At 36.6% G+C, this 24076-nt stretch overlaps 1 protein-coding gene and 1 pseudogene across 4 annotated transcripts in view; one reads left to right on the top strand and one right to left on the bottom strand.

Moving 5' to 3' along the window:
• Positions 1-22036, bottom strand: part of LOC124993721 (tetraspanin-3-like) — a 61020-nt pseudogene extending 38984 nt beyond the window's left edge.
• Htr1f (5-hydroxytryptamine receptor 1F) overlaps positions 1-24076 on the top strand; it is a 161945-nt gene that overhangs the window by 91389 nt on the left and 46480 nt on the right. For 3 of the 4 annotated variants that reach the window (XM_047563037.1, XM_047563034.1, XM_047563035.1), the window contains one exon: positions 23293-23379. The gene's annotated coding sequence lies outside the window, so the exon portion shown is untranslated. Of the gene's footprint in view, positions 1-21841; positions 21855-23292; positions 23380-24076 lie in introns of those variants that run through there. The other variant, XM_047563039.1, reaches the window with a different exon arrangement.

The raw sequence follows: 24076 nt of genomic DNA, 5'->3' as shown, positions 1-24076 counted from the left end.
TATAAAAAGATACTTATCCCTAATCATCAGGGAAATGCAAATCAAAACCACTCTGAGCTATCACCTCACAATTGTTAGGACAGCTAAGTATTGATGAGGGTGTGGAGAAAAAAGAACCACTGCATATTGTTGGTGGGAATGTACATTGTCTCTGGCATTATGGAGAACAGGAAGGGCAGTGTGCAAAGAGTAATAAGCAGGACAGGAAGAAACATATTACATGATCTCACTTATATGTGAAATCTAAAAAATGGCAAAGATACAGAAATAACGGGTGGGAGGAAATGGAAATGTAGGTCAAATGATATAAAACAGCAGAGATGTAGGATTAACAAGTCTAAAGATAGAAAGTACAAGATGAGGACTATAGTTAGTAACAGTGCATTATATTCACAATTTTTTTAAGTGACTAGTTTTTGCCTAGTGGCTAACAATGTGAGAGAATGCATAAGTTAATGGTTAATAGTTTCACTGTAATATTAAATACCTGTTAAATACCCCAAGTATACATAACTAAAATTTATTTTTTTAAATAAGTCTCTCTAACCTAACTTTGGGGCTCTATAAATGAAGTAAAAATATTCCTGGCATCAAAATTGTAATTTTAAAGTTTTATCAATTCTTCACTTTCTGCTAGGCATTTGTTTTAGAATATCCTGTCACAGAAATAGTTTGTTCATCTGAAAAGGATTTTCAAAGCAATTTTGATTAGTTTTCCATGAAACTAACAAGAGTTTTTGCCTAAATTTGTTTGTCTGTGCTGGTTCATAAAATTGGTGGATATTTACTCTCCGTCATTTTAATTAAACAAAGGATTTGTATAGAGCCTTCATATTTTCAAGTTCTTATTTCTTGAATAAGCAAATAATATTGAACATTCTCCAAGGTGATTTTAATCAAAATTGTTATGGATCTAGTTCTGTCATGTAGAGGAATCCTATGACTGTGCTGATGAAACTGATAAAGTCTACAAAGATTTCATCAAATCAGGAAAATAACAAATTCTTTGAAATTTAGTTAAGCTAAAGTTTCTGCTTTTAAACTACCCCACTGTGGTAGTTAAAATTATTTTCTCGAAACTTTTCCTCAAATTGGGAAATAGTTCTACGTTTTCTTTTCTATTTTTTTTTTTTTTTTTTTTTTTTTTTTTTTTTAGATACCAGGGATTAATTGAACCCAAAGGGTCTTAACAACTGAGCAACTGAGCAACATTCCCAACCCTTTTTGATATGAGTTTCCCTAAGTTGCTTAGGACCTGGCTAAGTTGCTGAGAATGGCTTTGAACTTATGATCCTCCTGTCTCAGCCTCCCTAGTCACTGGGATTACAGGTGTGCACCACCATGCCCAGCTAGTTTTACTTCTTCTGATTACTAATATTATAATATTATGGACATAAAAAGATGAGTGCTACAGGGATGTGTAAATAAGAATTCAAAAGTCCCTTATAGACCACCCCTGAGAAATAAACATTGTTAACCAGCCTTTTTGACCTAATATTCAGGTTATTGCTATTACTTAAGTTCTTCAACATAGAATGGGAACTCTGTGTGGATCATTTTTTACAATTTTCACATTTTTAATGACTTTTTAAATTTTATTCAGTTAACACACATTAATTGGACTTTGTAGACAAGGTCATTCAGTTTTATTTGAAATAAAAACTAAAAACCATCTTTCAATTTTTTAAAAGAATATAGTGATCCCATGAAAATATTAGCTTACTACCTTTGAGTTTATTAACCCACATCAGTCCTACAAAGATATTTCTTTAATTAATTGTACTCAGTGGAACCCTTTATGAACTGATGACACCAAATTTTCTAGCCTCAATTCCCATTACCACCTCCTTTCTTTCCTCACTTTCAAAGCACACATAGAACTTTCCCAGAAGCAACAATTTTGCTTTTTCTGCTCCTTATGCTCTTTTACTCTCCTGCATGTTATTTCTTCTTCTTCATTATCTTTCCCACCATTTTCACCATCTTGAAATTCTTACTTTTATCTCATATTGGAAATTTTTCCTATTTATCCCTAACCAACTTTGTGATGCAAATTATTTTATGCAATCTTCTTATGGCTTACCTTAGTCTGATAAAACTGAATTATATATAATATATATGCATTATATTATTTATTATTATTATGGTGATGACTGTAAACCTAATAGATTAAATGTTTAACAGTTGAAGAATGAATGAGTAGATGGACAGACCAATAGATGGATAATGGGTATGTGGTTTGATAGATGAACAATGCATGAAAATAGATGCATAAATGATTAGAAAGATGGTTGAATAGGTATAGGTAAGACATAGTGGAATTCCCTTTAAGTTTTCATCAGAGAAAAAGAAGGATAAAAATAAAATAAAAATGTAAGAGTCCAAATTACAGTACAGTGTGACAAGAGCTGAGAGATTTCTGCACATCTCTTATTTGTGGAAGCTTAGAGTGTGGGAAAACAAAGCATGGAATTTATTCTAGTTCTTACAGTCCTAGCCTTTCATTTTACAGACATAGAAAATGAGACCCAGAAATACAAATTTACTTGAGGTCTAAGGTAAGACACTTAGCCTTTAAATGCCTCAGCTCATGCTGACAATTTTCCTATGGAGGGAGAAAAATGAAAGGAATAAATTGGCATGTGACATAAAGTTAAATCATAATTTATGCCTCAGGAGATTAACCGTTACTAAGATTAAGGTAGTATGTTATTGCAATATGTTTCAGCTCTTCTCTAGCATTCTAAGTTTATTAAAAAAATTTAATTTTGCATGAAAAATGGCTTATGTTTTTTCATTTACAAATATTATATCAGTGCTTACCATATGCTTGACTAGCTGATATAGCTAGTTAGATATGGTATTTGACCATCTTCTATTTTTTTCTCCTAAGGACTATTTCTTTTTATCTGTTTTTAGATGCTCTTGATTTATATAAAGATTTTATTCATTATTCTTTGTTATTTGCCTACTAAAATTATTCCTGTAAGAAATGGTGCTTATTAATAACTTGGGGAGATTTAAGCTCTATTTTGAAATAGGTGTTTGGACATTGAGAGTCTGATTTAGAAGTTATTTCTGAGGCAAGACATTTATTTTTGTGTATGTTTTTCCCTTCCTGACAAATACAGTCTCTTCACACAGGAACTGTTTACCATTTTGTTCTGAAATAGTAACAATATTCTGGAGTAAGAAATACAACATTGACTATATATAACATGTTTCAGGAAGTAAGAACTGACAATTTCTGTAAGGGTACCAACTCGTGTATTCTATGCCCTCCTTAAGCCTTCTAAACTTTTCATTTCTTAAAATTAATATGAAGAATTTAAGTAAACATTGCCCTTTGACAATGCTAATCAAGCCAAATAATGTATTAAGAAAACCAAAGCAATTTAATTTCTTAGTCTCAGACACAAAGGGAAAACTGTCCTCAATCTTTTTATGTCATCAGTAGCACTAATATACCACAATCTATTTTAAGTTTGTGTTCCTTTCACCAGAATCAATGCTATCATAACTCTTTCATTAATACAGCTTTTCAAAATACTCACTTGCCTCTTGGTAATGAGTTTCTTAATGTTTGTTTTACTTTTTTTTTTTTCCTTTTGCAGTACTGGGAATTGAACCTGGGCACTCTGCCACTGAGCTACATCCCTGACCCTTTTTTATTTTAATTTTGAGACACGGTCTTGCTATGTTGCCAAGGAAGGCCTGGAATATGCAATCCTCCTGCCTCATCCACCCAAGTGGATTATATGTGTGTACCACTGAATTTTCTTTCATACATTTATAAAAATGAAAGTGCATGTAGGAAAAAAAAGTAATTTTGTAATTTTCTATAACTTATATTTTACATTTTAATCTTAAATAGCCTAATATACTTGGATTAAAATAGTAAATCATTTTTAAGTGTAGAGAATGCATCCCTGAATCAAAGAAATAGAAACTCCTACCCACATAAGCTCTACATATGTACACAAAGACAAATATAAGTCAAAATAAAAATTCAATTGTGTGATATCTTAAGTGGTATAAAGAAAAAAAGGACAAATGAGGTATGAAGGGTAGCACACTGTTATAATTTTAAATAGCACAATCAAAATCTCATGGATGGGATGGCATTTGAACAAAGGCCTAAAGGAAGTTATAAAAAGTAGAGTGAAACAGACATTATTACCTCATGTACCTATATGACTGCATGACCCATGTGACCCTACAATATGTATAATCAGAAAAATGAGATAGTACACTCCATTTATACATGCTCTCTCAAAATGTATAAATGCATTCTACTGTCGGGTACAACTAATTAGAACAAATAAAATTTTTTAAATGTAAAAAAAAATTAACTCTTGCAAATACATGGGGAAGGAACTTTTAAGGCAGAGATATCAAGAAGTGCATTCTCTGTCTCTGTTAAGGGAATAGCAAAAAGTCCTAAATAGCTGGCACAGTGTGAGGAACAAGAGTTGTTGGAAATGAACTCAAGTATTTAGGGGTCAGGTCTTATAAGACTTTTAGTTAAATAAACTGGAAATTCTCATGAGGATCTACCACAAGGGAAAGGCATCACTTAAGTTTCAGCAGGATCACTCTGACTGCTGGGTCAATGAAGGTGGCAAGGGTGCAAGCAGGGGAACAGTGAGAAGGCCATAACCACAGCCTGGACGCAAGGGACAATGGAGGATGCACTAGAGAGTTGCTGAAGGAGGCAGGAGGGATTAGTTCCCAAATATATTTTAAAATTAGAGACAGTAACCCTTGCTGATGGACTAAATACAGAAGGAAAGGAAGTACAGAGGGTCTCCAAGGGTTTTACCCCAATAACTGGAAAGATAGCATTACCACTGACTGAGAGAGAGCAAGAGAAAAGGGGCAGGAATTTGGTCTTGGATGTGTTAAATTTCAGATGCATGTTCGACACCCATGGAGAAATTTTAAATGGACAGCTGTGTTTATTAGTATAGGATCCCAGGAAAAGATCTGGAGATACAAACTTGGAAGTCATCAGGACATACATACACATAGTAAGAAGAGCCAGGAAAGCACACATAAAGACATCCAAAAACTGGGTCTCAGACAGGCATTCCAATGGAAGGAGAGAAAAAGCACAATATCAAGTGTGACTTTACAATAAACAATACTTACTCCCACAGCATACGCAAAAGTCATTCCAGATGGACCATAATTCCAAATATTTGGATCATAATCCTAGATTTATCAAGAAAGTTAAAACTGAATCATAGATAAGTAGAAAGTTGCAAGACATCTATCTGATGAACAGCTTTTATTCCAAATGTATCAATAAATCCCACAAATAAATAGAACAAAATAGACAATTTAATTGAATGCAAAATAAGCAAAGGATTTGAACCAATATTTCACAAAAGGGGCTAGCCAATGGCCAATAAACATAAGAGAGGGTATTATATCATACTAAAAATCAGAAAAAGACAAGTTAAAACCCCAATGTGATACCAGTGCACTTTTAATAAAAATGCTAAAATTTAAAAAATTGACAACATTAAGTATTAGTGAGGATGATGAGTGACTAGATGTTTTGCACATTGTTGGTGTGAGTGTAAAAAGGTCCAAACACTTTGGAAAACTGTTTGGCAGCATCAGTACTTTCTCACTAAGCAATTTCTTCCCTGTCTTTTTACTGGACAGAAATAGGTACATCTGTATACTTTGCAAAAGACGAGTAGTTGAAGGTCCCTACCAGCATTATTTTTAAGAGACCAAAACTGAAAACAATCCAAATGCCCATCAGGAATAGAATGAATAAATAAATTGTATACTCATACCATAGAATACTATACAGTCACAAAAAGACAACTATGATTGCATACAGTAATACGAATCTCACAATCATCATGTTGATCAAAAAGAAGCCAGGCACAACAAACTATACACATAGCACATGACTGCATGCATATAAGTTGAAATATCAGCAAGACAAGCTAGGTTGATGGAATTTAGCATAGTGGTCATCTTTTGAAAGGGTCAGGAGTCATAGTACCTAGGGGTCTCCAATATACTTCTTAGGTATTCAGAGTCCCGCAGCCAGCTCAAAGAAGTGGCTTATGATACATTCCCTTTATAAAAATTCATAAGGCTATGTAATGACAAGTAGTCTATTTTTCTATATATTCTTACTCTTCAATAAGAATGTTTGTTCAAAAACAAAGACAAACGGGCACCATTTACATTAATTGTTTATATTAATTGAACATCTGCTCATCCAACATTCTCTAATCAAAATCTGCCTATTTCTTCCTGATTTCTCCACTGTTCCTTGATTAATTTTTTTTTCTTTTTCTTTATGGCTATATAGATTGAGCTAATTTGTAGTGACAAAAAATTTGTGTGGTCTGCACAAAGAAATAAAGGGTATGATAATAAATTATAAAAAGGTTACATGCCTCCTATGACAATACTAACAGTCATTTAAACAGATTTTTTTTTTTTTTTGGAATGGAGTCTTTATAAAGAATGGTATTACTAATTGTCTACATTTTATGTGACTATGAGAAAAATATAAATTTCATTCATTCTTCTTTCCTCAAGAAGGACTGAAAGGCATAATCTTTTGTATTTGAAAGCTTTTTATTTAGCAAAATGGGAAAGGTTCTTCTACTCCTCCCTCTGAGGGAATTGGCAGAAAGATAGCACTTTTAAAAATTTAAAGTAAAGTGCTTAAAATGGAAACTATGGTGCCTAGGGATTTGCACTTGGGTGATAAACTGCAGGGAAACCAGGATAAGATACTTACTTAAGTCAAAATAATGGTTACTGTTAGAGGGAGAATGAGGGTGACTGAGAACAGGAACAGAGGGGCTTTGGAATGACTCAAAAGTTCTAATATGTCCTCCTGGGTTTTAGTTACAAGCGTGTTTGCCTTATAAAAATTCATTGAAGTGCACATTTGTTTTGTGTTTCATTTAAAAAAAAATGTATAAAATGTTTAAATTCTCACTTGGGAAAAAATGTGTACCAATATATAATTCAGAGGAAAAATGCCAAAGCTAAGGATTTAGAATAACTTTTCAAAATTGGTCTTCTTAAATACATTTCTTGAAATTGTTTATTCCTAGGGTCTTGTGAAACTGACCTATCATCCTGTTATTCATCTTTGTTGATATTACTCCATATGTGTTATAAAAAGCAATCACTTTCAGGGAACTGGAAACAACAGCTATTTAACAAGTCATTAGAGGAATGCTATGCCAAAGTTTTATCACATTTAATTTTGAAATAAAAATCATTTTATATTGACAGTCTGCTGGTAAATAATGCTGTGTGCCAAAATGAGTTGTTATAGGTTTAATTAATAGGAATGAAGAGTTAATGACATTTTTAATCAAATAGTTTGTAAATAACAGAAAATGCATAAATTAAATTTAATAATTTTCCATAATTTAAAAAAATTGTCTGAAATAAAATTGATTTGGAAAATCTTATTAAGCCTCAGAAAATTCATCAGAAATTTTAAAGATAAAAACCACTGTGGGAAGCATTTTTTTATTTAAAAAAAATTTTTTTTCATAATGTATATAGGGTAATAATGTCTGTCTCATTCCCCATCCCCACTGCTCCTCTTTTCCCCTCACTCCCCTCTGCATAATCCAAAGTTCCTTCATTCTTCCCTACCCACACCCCACTGTGGATCAGCATCCACTTATCAGAGAAAACATTTGGCCTTTGGTTTTTTTGGGATTGGCTTGTCTCACTTAGCATGATATTCTCTAGTTCTAATCATTTACCTGCAAATGCCATAATTTCATTCTTATTTAAGGTTGAGTAATATTTCATTGTGTATATGTACCACAGTTTCTTTATCCAGTCATCTATTGAAGGGCATCTAGGTTGGTTTCATAGTTTAGCTACTGTGAATTGAGCCACATTGATGTGACTGGGTCACTGTGGTATGCTGATTTTAAGTCCTTTGAATATAAACTGAGGAGTGGGATAACTGGGCCAAATTGGGGTTCCATTCCAAGTTTTCTTAGGAATCTTCAGACTGCTTTCCCAAGTGGTTGCATCAATCTGCAGTCTCACCAACAATGTATGAGTGTACCTTTTTAACCACATCCTCACCAACACTTATTGCTTGCATTCTTGATAATTGCCATTCTGACTAGAATGGGATGAAATCTTAGAGTAGTTTTGATTTGCATTCTCTGATTGCAAGAGATGATGAACATTTTTTCATATGTTTGCTGATCGATTGTATTTCTTCTTCTGTGAACTGTCTGTTCAGTTCCTTAGCCCATTTGTTGATTGAGCTATTTGTTTTTTTGGTGTTAAGTTTTTTGAGTTCTTTATATATCCTGGAGATTAGTGCTCTATCTGAGGTGTGTGAAGGTAACCATATATCTAGAAACAATCATCACATCTGTCATGAGAATGGTATTCTAGTTTAAGATGTGCAGGACACATGCACCACAAGAATGAAGTAATTCAGACTTAGGGATGGTACCAGAAGATCTCAGAAATGTCTTATCTCTCAAAATAACAAGTGAATTACAACTCCCAACGGAGAACACATGGAATGTAGCTTTTTGACACCTCTTTAGCGCTCCCTATATCCCCTGATGAGAAGAATCACAGCCTCTGGGACAGGAGACCCCTGTGTTTCTCCTTCACTAGAAAAACAATACAACTTCTTTTCTCTAAAAAAAAAAAAAAAAAAAAAAAAAAAAAAAAAAAAAAGTGTGCAGAATAGCTTTTATTCTCAAAAAAAAAAACACTCAATGACTAAAGATGACTGAAGTAAATATTAATTAACTAATTAAAGACAAAAGAGTAAAACAAAATCATAATGCTAGAGTTAAATATAGGTAAAAAATAATATGATTTCTGAATAGAGATACTTTCTTAGCATGAAACAAATAGCAAAGAAAGAATAATTTTTGATAAGGCTTTTAAAGAAAAAAAGATATCAAGGGACTATATATTAGAGTACAATCAGTAAGTTGCTGGAAGCAATTTAAAGTGTGCACTGAATTTATCCTTTTGAATTTATGTTCGTATCCTTTCAACTAATACATTTCAAGGCATCTATCCTGAGGAAATAATTGGAATTGGGAAAAATGCTTTTTCAAATATTTCCAGAAGTGTAATCTTATACATTGAGAATATGAAAGCATAATTAGTATCCTCTCTATTGAGAGATTTCCCATCAAAGGTGTTTTTCCAAGTTATTTGAAATTTTATATTATCTGTCATAAGATTTCTGGTACAATGATACTTTGTGTAGAATAACTCAATAGATACACCATTTTAAGGAAACAAAAAGAATTAGATTGATGTCTAATTAAAATGCCAGTACATCTTCAGTTTTGTGGGGTAAAAAGTCATATTTTATAATATTTTCCAGTTTTATTGAAATAAAACTGACAAATAAAAATTACATATGTTTGAGACACATACCACAATGCTTTCACATATGTACACATGGCAAAATAATTGCCACAATCAAGCTAGTTATTGAGATATATACCACAATGCTTTGGCATATGTAAACATTGCAAAATGATTGCCACAGTCAAGCTAGTTAACATATTTATTACCTCACATAGTTGTGCTACTTTCAGTTGTAGACCAGTGATGAGAATACTTAAGATCCACTCTATTAGCAAATTTCAAGTACTATGTTACTATGAACTACAGTGATCAGGCGGTACATTGAGTCTCAGTAATTTATTCACCCATTTAAAACCAAAATTCTGTATCTTTTAACCAATATTTCTCCATTTCCCTTACCCTTGGGGCCCCTGGTAACCTCTATTCTCAATTTCTATGAGTTATGCTATCGCATCCCCTCTGGCCGCAGAGAGAGACACGACAAATGTCTGAAGCTTTGGAAGTTTATTGTGCACAGTTCCTCTCCTACACTTCTCTTACTCCTAGCTTCCGCATACTCCCAGCTTCCCTTCTCCCAGCTTCTTCCAGCTTCCGCGCGCTCCCAGCTTCCAGCTTCCGCGCGCTCCCAGCTTCCAGCTCAGCTCCAGCCTCCGCCGCCGCTTCTTCTGCTCCTCCCCTTCTTCCGCTTCTTCTCCTTTTCCCCCTACTCTCCCACCCACCAGGCTTATATACACTTCAACCAATCAGGGGAGAGTACACGAGATAAACGCGGACAGCTGCAAGCATAGGATGGGTACACGAGGGGGGCATGCTCTAGTCACATCGTTAACTAGCCAATCATTGGAATTCGCTGGTTGTTTACTGTATAGCTGGCTGCTTTTGGCTCAGCGTCAGGCGCCATCTTGACCATGCCTAAGGCTGGGGGTCCCGGAAACCCCCACAGATCCCCCTTCTTTACTATTAAACTAAGGCTCGGGACCGTGTCTGTCTTAGGCTGAGTGGTCAGCATATGTCCTTACCCGTCATCAGAGCCTGCAGAGCATGCTGCAGCTCCTGTCTTAGGTTGGTACACAGCCACCTCCTTCATTACCCGTCCTTGACTACCGGTCCAGCATCAAGAGCCATACTAATGGGGGGCTGTCGGCCTTTAGGGCGGTCATGGCCTGATGAAAGATAATTTGATCTCTCTATTGGCTAGCTTGTAGATGCATGCCAAAACGAATGAAGAGAAGGAGGCCAAGGCAGCGGAATACCACCATAGCTCCTAAGCTTGCCCGCTGTTTGACAAATCTATAAACAGAAGAAAAACCATATAGCCATATTAAATACAGAAACAATATACATCCCAATGGAGTTACAATATGGGCAACACAAAACAGTTCTCAGGGAATAAACGCATCCCAGTCCCAAAAGTTCTTGCAAGGTATTCACTTGTTCTTATAGTGAGTCCACTCTCCGATAGAGTCTCTATGGTCTGCAAGGCTGCAGCTGCATTTTCGGCCAAATGATCGTTGTTGTGGTTGTGTCAATGCTGCTACTGCAAGGACTGTGGTGGCAATGATCACGGCTGTTGCAATGTCAAAGCCTCTCCTGCTTCTTGATAATAGCACTGGCAATTCTATATCTGCAACAGAAACTAGGACTGGTAGGAAGATAGAAATGTGCATCAAATTGCACGGGTGGCAAAAGAACCATTCCAGCATTGTGAGAGATAGCACACAGTTAGTGAACAGTTAGGAGGTGTTATTAGAAATGTTAGTTGGTAGAAACATAAAAGGGAGGAAATACACAAGCTGACGTGGGAGGAAAAGCAATATCACAGCTAGGGTCAGCAGAACAAGTTGCTCTACTCTGGGTCTGATTTGTAGTATGATTCCAACGGTAAAGTGCAGAAATTCCTCCTGTTAAAGCAAAGAAAGACTGGAGATATCCTTGTCACCAAAAACAGCACGACCTGAAAAATCATCAGTAGAATTGACAGACTTGTAAAGGAATTGGTGAAAGGCAAGAAAAGGAAGGATAAGAAATATGTTAGTTAGAAATGAAAAATATGGCCAGGCTAACAATGGCCCATAGGTTCCGGGTTTGCCTTTCCGTCTGAGTTTTTGTTATTGGAGGAAGGCTCAGACTCGCCATTGTGAGGAGGAGCAGCATCACTTGCATGCTGTAAAACTCTGATTAGCCTTTCTGGAATCCAGACTGGAGTCTGTTGATCCTGTGGGAAAATACAAACAGACCCTCGGACCCAACGAAGGACTGGATCCGGTCCTTTCCAACAACCTGTCAGGATATCTTTCCATTTTGCCCATACTTGAGGAGTATTATGGGGATTATAATGTCGATCAGCTGCAGAATGGCCGTCCCTATCCAGAGTTAAGAAATTTAGAATGAAAAGAACTAAATTAAGTTTATCTTTAGGAGACTTGTAGGAGGCTCCTATTCCCCCTTTTTGTTTATTTAAACAATTTTTTAAAGTAAGATGTGCTCTTTCCACAATGCCCTGTCCCTGAGGATTATAGGGGATGCCAGTGACTAATTGGATGTTAAATGTTTGTAAAAACAACCGGAAGCTTTTGGAAGTATAAGCAGGACCATTATCTGTTTTAATAACTTTAGGTATGCCCCAGCCAGCAAATGCTTGTAGGCAGTGTTGAATGACATCTTTTACCTTTTCTCCAGAATGAGCGGAAGCCATAATGACCCCTGAAGCAGTGTCTACTGACACATGTACATACTTAACAGTACCAAATTCAGAAATATGGGTTACATCCATCTGCCAAATATGACCAGGCAGCAGTCCCCTGGGGTTAACTCCAAAGGATTGTACTGGGATTAAAGGAGCACAATGTTGACAATTTTTTACTATTTGTCGAGCCATACATTTAGATATAGGAAATTTTCTGCTCAAAGTAGTGGAATTTACATGAAATTTTTCATGAAAGAGTTTTGCCTGTTCCTCCATGGAAAAAACAAAAATTGATTTGGTGGCCATATCTACCAAGTCATTAGCATTGGCCAAAGGTCCTGGTAAATTAGAATGAGCTCTAATATGTCCTACATAGAATAGATGTTTACGCTGTAGGATAAGGTTTTGTAGCATAGTAAAATAAGAAGCTACCGTGGACATGGAAGAAATATGGGGTACCGTTTCAAGAACCTGTAAAGCGTTAACGATATATAAGCTATCAGATAAAAGATTGAATGGCTGATCATTTGCTAATTTAAAGGCTAATATTACAGCTGCAAGTTCAGTAACCTGTGCGGAGTTGGGTGGAACTATTATGGTGTGAAGTTGTTTACCGATAAGTACTGCACCTACTCCATTTTTGGAGCCATCAGTAAAAATGGTTACACAGTCTTTAAGAGGCTGGACACTAGTCACTTTGGGAAAAACTATGGGAGTATTTTTACAGAATTGAATCCAGGGATGTTGGGGATAATGGTTATTGAACTGAGCTGAAGTGGAACAATATAATACTGACCAATCATCATCATTATTAATTAACCATTTAATTTGCTGAGTGGAATAAGGAGTTATAATAATAGACGGATGGATTCCAAAAACAGTAATGCAAGATTCTATTCCCTTGAATATTACCTGAGCAATAGCTTGGGGATATGATTGCAATGTTTTAGCCGGAGAGCTAGGGAGATTTATACTTTGCAGAGGTCCTCCTTGCCAAACTATGCCAAAAGGGGTATGCTTCTCTGAGATTATGATTAAACTTAATGGTTGAGTAGGATCACAACGATCAACGTAACACTGCTGAAGTCTATTCTCTACTAGCTGTAAGGATATCCGTGCTTCGGGAGTAAGTTTCCTAGGGGAATTCAAGTCAGGATTACCTTTTAATATTTCGAATAAAGGTTTTAATTCCCCTGTGGATAATTTTAAATAGGATCTGATCCAGTTAATGTCACCTAAGAGTTTCTGAAAATCGTTCAAGGTATTCAATTGATCTGTCCTGATGGTCAACCTTGTTGGTCTGACTGTAGTAGCAGTGAGCCTTGTACCCAGATATTCTTGGATCTCCTCCAATTGTAATTTTTCAGGGGCTATCGTTAGTCCTCTCTTTTCTAATGCTTGAGTTATAAATTGTAATGTTTCTAACAAAACTTCTTTTTCTGGATGGCAAATAAGTATGTCATCCATATAATGATAAATCAACAATCTCTTAAACTTTTGTCTAGTAGTTGTTAACGCTTTATCTATGTATATTTGACATATAGTAGGACTGTTAGCCATACCTTGAGGCAACACGGTCCATTCGAATCTCTGGTCAGGCTGAGTGTGATTAAGAGAGGGCAAAGTAAAAGCAAATCTCCAACAATCATTTTTGTGTAAGGGTATAGAGAAAAAGCAATCTTTTAAATCCAGAATAATAGTAGGCCAATTTTTTGGTAGTGCAGTGACAAGAGGGAGTCCACATTGAATGGGTCCCATAGGGTACATTTGTTCGTTTATAGCTCTTAAATCATGTAATAACCTCCATTTTCCTGATTTTTTCTTTGTTAAGAATATTGGAGTATTCCAAGGAGAGGTAGAATGTTGTAAATGACCTGCTTGTACCTGCTCTTGTACTAACTTATGAGCTGCCTCTAGCTTCTCTTTTGTTAGGGGCCACTGGGGAATCCAGCGAGGCTTATCATCTTTCCATATTATAGGGATTGATGGTTTATCAGTGGCCCCTAGGAAAAACACAATCCATGAGAATCATTTTTTGGTGGAAGTAAAGGCAGTGGTTGGGTAGATCCTTGACTATGTCTTCCTAATCCTTTTTTATCATCATAGTTCATATTTTGTAACATATTTCTTACAGGAGTCCCTTGGTAAATCTGATCAGTGGTGAGTTTCATATCCATTTGCTGCAGGACGTCTCGTCCCCATAGGCTAATAGGAACATTACAGACATATGGCTGAAATATCCCTGTGTGTCCCTCTGTATCTTTCCACGATAATGAGGAAGCACTTTGATTGGGGCTCTCTGCTACTCCTAAGCCTCTCAAGCTCTGAGCTGCTGTGATCAATGGCCAGTGCTTTGGCCAGACCATTGCGCTAATAATGCTTTTGTCTGCCCCCGTATCTAATAAACCTGTAAATTCCATATCTCCCACTTTTAATTTTAGGAGGGGCCTCTGTCCCATATCCATAGTAAGGTTTATTAAAGTGGTTCCTGTTGATCCAAAACCTCCTTGTCTTTTATTTGTATTTTTACTGGGCCACAAAGAATGTCGACTGGGCAATATAAGCATTTGTGCAATGCGATCCCCTGGAGAGATGACCGTAATTCCTTTTGGTGAAGAGACCAAGGCTTTTATTTGTCCAGTGAAATCAGGATCAATAACCCCTGGGTGTACTATAAGTCCTTTTAGTGTTGAGGAACCTCTACCTAGTAATAGTCCTACACTGTTCTGTGGGATTTTTTCATGCCAATCAGTATCAATCATCTGCACCCCCATATCTGGGGTTAGTATGAGTCTGGAGGTGGCACAGATGTCCAATCCGGCACTTCCTGAGGTGGCTCTGCACTCCCCTTCTCTGTGGGAGGATACCACCGTCGGGGAACTTGTTGAATTACCCCGTATATCAGGCCCCGGGGAGGGCCCTGTCTCCCGTTTTTTTGAAGTTTAGGATTCAACCCTAAGAAACCATCCTCCCCATCTCTAATAGGCTGACAGGCACTATTCCAATGACTTCCTCTTCTGCATCTTGGACATAGCCCTGGGGCATAAGGTGTAACAGATTTTACTATAGTTATCTCTTATCTTTTGTTAGGGCATTATCTCCTTGCTGCTGATTTTGTGCATCTATTGAAACGTATTGGCCTTCTCCTATTAACATTTCTATCGGGAAACCTTGCCACTATGTTTCTGCAAGCAGTTTCAACAGCTATTTCTTGCTACTGAGCTTCTCCACTTAGACATTGTCCTCCAGATAACACTGCTCTGCATAGTCTTAACTGCCTCTTTAAAGTTTTTTCAATGGTTGATGGTATCTCCATTTGCTCCTCAAATACGGGCAGGTTCTACAAATTTTGAAGCTCTTTTTATTAGGCTTAGGTTTCTCCTACCTTTTCCCCTTGTTCTTAAGTTTTCACTACCACTTGGTTATTCCTTTTTGGGGGGTTCTTTATGTTAAACTTAGTTCCCTTTTTTCCCTTGTTCTTAAATTTTTTGAGCAATTATTTTCTAGGTCACCACCACTCAATTTTTCCTCACTTTATTCTCTTTAAGCGTTCTTTTCTGTTACTATTAAATCCTGTTCATGAAGATCCCCCTTGTGGCACACTGAGCAGCTTTTCTTACTTAGCTGTTTTTTTTCCCTTCAATGGCGTCCCATTGTTTTTTAATAGTTCCCTGAGGGGTTGCTGCATTCAGACCCCATTGTTACTAATTTGAATAGCTTTAGTTACGGCAATTACAATAACAGTGGCCTAGCTGCCAGGAGCAACGAGATTACTGAAAGGAAAACTATCAAGTGCGCATTAAAATTTTTATAGCGGCTTTTCACGTACTACCTAATTGGACCGCTTCAAACGTGTTTCTACTTTCACTTTAATTAGACCGCGTTCCACGCGTCAGGACCGCTGATGGCGTGTCCCGATACCCCCCGACCCGCGTTCTACGCGTCAGGATCCCGATACCCTTCAACCCGCGTTCTATGCGTCAGGACCGCTGATGGCGCGTCCCGATACCCACGTTCTACTGCGTCAGGATCCCGATACCTTTCAACCGGACCGCACTCCGCGTGTCCCCAGGACCGCCGATGGCGCATCCTGACACCCTTTAACTTTTTTATAACCGGTTTAACTTGTATACAAAAAAATTTTTTTCAAATATCTTACCTTGTTTTCTTTTATAAGGCCTTCATCTTCCCGGGTTTCGGCACCAGTTATCGCGTCCCCTCTGGCCGCAGAGAGAGACACGACAAATGTCTGAAGCTTTGGAAGTTTATTGTGCACAGTTCCTCTCCTACACTTCTCTTACTCCTAGCTTCCGCATACTCCCAGCTTCCCTTCTCCCAGCTTCTTCCAGCTTCCGCGCGCTCCCAGCTTCCAGCTCAGCTCCAGCCTCCGCCGCCGCTTCTTCCACTCCTCCCCTTCTTCCGCTTCTTCTCCTTTTCCCCCTACTCTCCCACCCACCAGGCTTATATACACTTCAACCAATCAGGGGAGAGTACACGAGATAAACGCGGACAGCTGCAAGCATAGGATGGGTACACGAGGGGGGCATGCTCTAGTCACATCGTTAACTAGCCAATCATTGGAATTCGCTGGTTGTTTACTGTATAGCTGGCTGCTTTTGGCTCAGCGTCAGGCGCCATCTTGACCATGCCTAAGGCTGGGGGTCCCGGAAACCCCCACATTATGCTACAAAACAAAAATCACATAGGCCGATGAAACCAAATAGAAAGCCAAGAAGTCTATGCATATATGATTAACTTTGACAAAGGTGCCAAGAAATTACAATAGACAAATGAGTAGCCTGTACAAAAACTAATATTGGGAATGCTGCATACCCATATTCACAGAGTAAAAGAAAAGCCATATTTTAAAGTTATTGTTACAAAATGATTATGCATTTGACTAGAGTTGGCTCATCAGAAAAGTTTTCTAAGTAGCTTATCTCCAGAAAAATCCAGTTTCTTTACTCAGATATATTCTTTTTTAAATTATTTTTTAATTTTTTACAGACTGTATTTTGATTCATTGTACACAAATGGGGTACATCATTTTGTTTCTATGGTTGTACACAATGTAGATTCATACCATTCATGTAATCATACATGTACATAGGGTAATGATGTCTGTATATATTCTTTTAAAAAGTCCCCAGTTAAGATAAATGTCACAGCAATATCTTGCACATGATGGCACAAGTAATTTCCTAGAACTATCTCATAATTTAAATGTATTTAGAAGCTATAGTGTAGTCGCTGTATTTTGAATTAAGTTAATTTTGAGAGAGAATTTTAGAAATATTTAGAGTCATGTCCATTTCCCCTTCTGAAATCCCATTCCTTATCCTCTGACTTCCATGGGTCTTATCTAAATTGCACCTAGTAGACGCTCAATCAGTGTCTGCAGAATGAATGGATGAATAAACTTGTGTGGATGTTTGTGAATCTTTAAGATTGAGTGCTCATCTTTTCAAGCAGAGACTTATTTTTCAGTTAAATTACCTATCACCTGCAAAAGAGAGATAGTCTTAAAGAAACTCTCATATGGAAGTTTTTTTATTTTGTCCTTTCTAGGGAAATTAAATTAATTAAAGTAAAACTTCATACCACCAAAGTAAGACCATTATTATGCATTGAAAATGTTCACATAGATTCTTCTGCAATTGAGTGGAGTAGTAGACACTATTAATGTTCTCAAATGTCCAGTTCTCTTCTGCTTCTGGGCATGAGGAAGACTATGCTTCCCTAGCCCTTGAAGTTAGTATAGTCATATAACTAATTCCTTCAAATTAAAGGTAAGCTATAACTAGCAGGAAATACTGGTGTTCAACTAGCCTTCAGCTGTGTAAAAGAGATGGATATAAAAATGGAGTGGCTACATAGAAAAGAACCCCCAGGCAACGCATATTAAACCTGGGCCATGAGCTAGAGATAAGTTGTGTTGTTCTAAGCTATTAAAATTTCGATGATGATTCTTGCTACACTATAACTTAGCCCATTTACTTCAGGATACCTCTGATCAGTCTCTACAAACAAAATCTTTAAGATTACACATACTTTCACTAACAATGGTGAAAAAATATGTGTTAATAATATGCTTTATTTGCCTAATGTTAAAGTAGAACAATGCATTGATATGTGTTTAAATAATTCAATGCATCAAATAATAAGTTCCTTGTTTCCCTTTAGAGGCCTACTAGTGGCAGATGCTTTGCAGAAATTCAAGGGCCCTGGAGATACAGAATCAGCCTCTATCTGAAGCAGAAGCTGCATAAGACAGAATTAAAAATTAAAATTTTCCTAAACATTATAGAAGTTTTTTGTTTCGATTTGATTTTTTATGTAAAGAAACTGAATTTGGAATGTAGGACTAATATGGTAGCTCCATGGTGTCTTCAGAAATCCAAGTCCTCTCTTTCTTCTCTGCTTTCCTTGGTTCATGACTTTATCTTCAGTATCACTTTACTCATCTAAAAAAAGCTGCTGTAACTCCAGCCATATGTCCCGACATCCAGGCCTGCAGTAGAAGAAAAAAGAAAGTAACAAGGGTGTACTGTCCAATATTCTTTAAGCAGCTTTCTGATTCTTTCTGGAAATTCCCCATGACACTTCCTGTTGAATCTTATTAATCAGAACCTGATCACATAAACATACTGAACTGCAAAGTGCTTTAGAAATGTGGTCCTTTAGCTAGAATTAAAAGGGGAATAAATATTAGGCAACTCTCACCTATGTCATATTTCCTGCCAAGGTTTCTATTCCATGTTGGCTATCCTAATTATCTATATAAATATTCTTTTAACTCATTAAAAGTCTAACTTCTCTTCTTCTCATACATCATATACATATTGATATTATTTTCTTAAGTTTTCCATTTTCTCTTTTCTTGATCTATTGAATGATCCTTTTTCATTTCAAATCTTTTTAGCATCTACCACAACTTGAAACTTGTTCAAACAGAAAAATGTTACTTCTTCTTGCTTCTCCCCTTCTTTTTGATAATATCTTTCTTTGGGTTTTTAATTTACTCTCTTACTACCTCATATGGGATCCTCTATAGCTCAGTATATTATTTCGATACAATTCTACTTATTATAAATGCAACGGAATTTTTAGTTATCACTGAAATAGTGAACCTACCTTTCACATTTGAAAAATAATCTACAAACAGATGTCTGTTGCCAAGGAATGGGAGGTAGTCATTAAAATTCAGAATATATCAATATTAGAATATACCATATATCAAAATACATTTTTGTATTTTTTAACAGCCTATATTGAAATAGAAAATTACACTGGTAAGGGTATAGAAAAAAGAGAACCCTTTGCAAACCCTTGGTAAGAATGTTAATTAGTACAGCCATTAGTACAATATGTAGCTTCCTTGAAAAACTGAATAAAGAACTACCATATGATCCAGCAGTTCCACTACTGGGTATATATCCAAAGGAAATGAAATTAGTGTCAAAGAGACATTTACACCATCACAATTATTGCAAGACTATTCACTATAGAAAGAAATGGAAAAAACCTAAATGTCCAACTGATGAACAGATAAAGAAAATGTGTGCATATACACAATGGAATACTATTCAGCATAAAAAGAATGAAATTCTGTAATGTACAGAAACACACGTGAAACTGGAGATCCTTATGTTGAGTGTAATCAACCAGGCACAAAAAGACAAGAGCCATGTGATCTCACTCACTTGTGGAGTCTACAAAAGTTGTGCTCACAGAAGATGAGAAGAGAATGATAGTGACCAGAGCCCAGAAGAGGAGAGAGGGGAGGGAAAGGGAAATGCTCTACCATGTAGAGGTAATCAGGTTATTTGCAACTGAAAATCATCTTCAGCATTTACTACTATTTGACCTTGAATGTTCAAGTCATTTAATGACTCTATTTCAGGAATACTTACGGTGGCATTTATTTCATGCACTCGATAAGTTTAAAAGAATTAATCATATATGTAAAGTATTCATAATAGTGCCAAGTACATACTTATTTCTATATACCTATGAACCTCTAATACTATCAATTTATATACATACCAATACACATATGAAGTTTTTTGTTCAATCATGGCATACACATTTCTATGCCTCTAAATTTTTCTCTATAGAGAATAAGAGCTTCTAGAGATTTTTCCCAGTCAAGTAGCTTCAAAATCTTGCATTTAATAAAAAATACCATGCCATGGTCTCTCTTTAAATAATATTTTCCCTCTGATTGAAAGGAATAGGCAAGTCCTTTTCTCTACCAAGTTACTTCCTAGCCTGTAATGAGAAGACAAAATTTCCTGGAGCCAGACACACATGACCCTGCTATCATTAGTTTATATATTTTCACCTTAAATTTCAACTGGTCAGCTCCCACAGTCTCAGGGAAAATTATCCCTGCTACAGGTCGTACGGTAAGAACTTGTTAGTCTTCTGCTCACTTATGGCCTTTATCTCCATACTCCTTTCTGACCTACAAGCTATTCTTCAGTGAGTTATCTAGACCTACTTGAACCCTGACCAGTTACTATCAAATCACATCAAGAGAACACATGAGAGAGAGAGAGAGAGAATGTAGCAACTATAAGAACTAACACATATTGAGAGCTTCCCACCTGCCAAGGCCACATAAAGTTGTACCAGACACTGACGGTGCTCCACCTGGATCCCCTGGGATCACAAATACCCCATCCTCCATTCCCACTCCATCCTCCCTTTGCAGACCTGCCATGGAACACCCAGAACTGCTTTGTCTCTGTGGAGAGAACCAGAAGTTCTCCTCACCCCAAAGCAAAAGACAGTGACTGAACAAGGCAGGGTCATGAAGCCTCTGCTCCTGTGCCTAGATCAGGATGACTCTAAGGTGACATTTACACCCCAGCCTGGCTTATGAGATCGGGCAGAAGCTACTGTCAGTGGAGCTTTTCAGGAAGTTGTACCTGTGGTTTCTTCCCTGAGCCCACCCATATCCTCTTGCTTCTCCAGGAATGACTTACTCAATAATCACTTGTGTACAAATCTTCTCCTCGGGGTCTGTTTTTGAGAAACACACCAAAAAGCTAAACCACTTCAAAGTCGATTATCTCTTAGTTTGCACATCAGCTTTAAGAGGGAAGTTAAGCAACTTAGCTATGACCTTCCCTAAGAAGTACAGAGTTGGACTAAAGATTCAGTATGTCTGAATTTAAAACTTATGTTCTAAACTGTTACTTCCTGAAAGTGATTACTGAGAAGGGCCTGAAAATTCAGGAGGCAAGAGAGAGGGTGTGTGAATAGCATATTATCCCTTCCCAATTGTGGTGAGTGAGCTATACCACTAATATAGAACAAACATGTTTGTGTCTTTCCACAGTGTGAGAATTTATTGAATAACAAATTCACAAGCTACACCACTTTCATCAGTGGCAGCTCACTGAATACTTGTGAATCAACTAGTAGTCATAAGCACAGCACACACAAGTTCTTTTATTCAAATCTTAATTTCTAATATTGATAACACTGAAGTCACACATGATACTTCACATAATGATGCATGAATAAGTCCCAGAAAGATTAAAAAAGGGTTACAGGGGCTTCAGGGTTACAGGATTCTGGTCAAGAGCACAGGCAGAGAGAGAGATGAATGCAGAGTCTCTGTAGATGGTCAGATAAGGATTTTAAGGAACCAGTTCAGCAGAGTTTTCAAAGCAGAGGGTTCAGACTGAGGCAGCTTGAGATGTCAACTTGGAGTGGACCGTGCATGGTCACCACAAGCAGGAGAAACTGCACTCTGCTGAAACTGAATGTGGACAAGAAATCAGAGGTTCGTTGCTGTGGCAGTTTACCTGGGCCACGCTCCTGATGAATGACCAGGTGACAGATCAAGGTGCTACTGTTTTCAATCTCGGGGTCTCCTTCTTTTATGAACTCTAGTGAGGGGTTTATATCTGATGAGGTTGATAAGCTCCTATGTCTGATATTACTATTATGATTTGGGATATCCATGTTTCCAGGTATTCCTTGATTTAATTTGATAAGTTGGCACATATAAATTTTTTTTTAATTTTTGATGTAATTTTTTTTTATTGTAAACAAATGGGATACATGTTGTTTCTCTGTTTGTACATGGCATATAAATTTTTTATCAGTGTATGCCCTGTGGTGGTGCTGGGAAGATAGTGGTTGTTTACTTAATATCAACGAGGTATGAATCATTCTACCTTGGCATTTGACTCAAAATGGAGTAGTTTATGACAAACTACTGCTTTACCAAATGGAGTAACTCAGGTTTAGGGACAGCCTGAAAACTGCTGTTCTATGCCTCATGGAGTAACTCAGAGAAGGGTTCTCTACCCAAACCCATGTCAACATCTCTCACTGATAGACTCCATCATCAGGGAATTCTTCATTGCATTGACTGTTCCTCAAGAGTCAACTTCACTCTACTGCCCTCTCATAGAAAAACCTAAAAGGTCGGCAGGCAAATTGTCTCCATTTTCCCCAACTTTCAATTAAATAATTCCACCAGGATGAAGTTCCTGTAACTAGCCTATCCTCATTAAGGACTTTCCACTAAGTCAAATTGCTTCATTCAAGAGACCTACCCTGGAAATGGAAATTTACAACTTGAAAATCCCTGTGTTAAAGTATTATACCATATATACTCCAAACTAAAATTTGGAACTGCCAAGTAAACTAGAAACAAACCACTGTAGCGTTTCATTAATTTTTCCATTTACTGAAAAATATTGCAAAATCCTGAGTGTGAGAGATTTCATTAAATTTCATTAGAATTTGATTTAATGGACTGCAAATTAAATGCTTTGGGCAAAGAATCACTGTCTTTGAGAAAGTTAGACTTCATAATATTTTCCCACATTTTAGGAACTTTTGATGTTTGCAGGTGTCCATTATTTACTCTAAATAAGTTATCAATATTTTGATGAGTTTAACACATGAAAGATTTTTTAATTCAGTGTGGTAAAAATTAGTTTACTGTCATAACTTTTTAATTTAGAAAATTAATCAAATAAAAGTGAACAATTTTAGAGCAGCACTATAATACACACTATTTTGTCTGAGAGGCTAATTTTTTTCTTTCTTCCTTGATAATCTGAGTTTCCATGACTGCTTGAGTTTCTACTCTGGAATTACTCTTTCAAAAAAATACATCATCTAGCCACTGATCACAACAGGTAATATTTAATAAGAATTTATTTTTTAAACAAATTAATTTTAAATTAATATTTTATTCTTTTTAGAATATTTCAGTGAGATCCTGACCAGAAACTGGAGGTGAAATCTGCGATGTTTCTGACCAACGTTGCAGCAAAACTTCCAAAAAGATAGTAAGTTACAAAATACTGTATAAAACAAAGAACTAGAATGAATTTCAGAGCCTAAAAAAATAAATAACTGAAATAAGTTTCATTTATCTAACCATACAAGTTCATTCACTTAACTAAAATGCTCATCTTGCTTAAAAACAAATCAGTGCTAATTATGCAGATTTTATTTATTCCTCCTAGTAATTCATAGTCTCCATAGTTTTTGTAATAAAGGTGTCTTTAATAATCAGATCCCCAGCACAACTATTGTGGGGCGCAATTTAAGAACAGACCAATCACCACTGAGAAGTCCAAATTTCAAAGTCTTTATTAGCCGGTCGGCTGACTGTCGCACACAATGCCCAAAATGGCTACTGGGAGAACAGCTGTGACCATAAGGTTGCAGGGGTTTTTATATCATAAGTCAGTACATCAATCAAAGTGTCTGTTGCTATGATTCAAAACTACAAACTCACATCATGAGATCTAAAATCATAAGCAGAAGGGGAAGTGGATCAAAGTGACCTTACAAGTAAAGAATGGTTACTAACATCTAGACAATCACTGTTGACATGGTACATTGGTTAAGAAAAATAGGAATCAAAAAGAGAACAATTTTACATTATATAAGAATTGCCACTTTGTGTTGCCAAACATGCTATTCTAAGCAACTGTTGATTGGTACAGAGGTGGGGTGTTCCCACGGGAGAACCATTTC

This window comes from Sciurus carolinensis, chromosome 9 (assembly GCF_902686445.1).
Source record: "Sciurus carolinensis chromosome 9, mSciCar1.2, whole genome shotgun sequence".
Taxonomy (NCBI): Eukaryota; Metazoa; Chordata; class Mammalia; order Rodentia; family Sciuridae; genus Sciurus; species Sciurus carolinensis.
The sequence above is the reverse complement of the archived record's forward strand: the minus strand, read 5'-3'. Positions and strand labels throughout refer to the sequence as shown.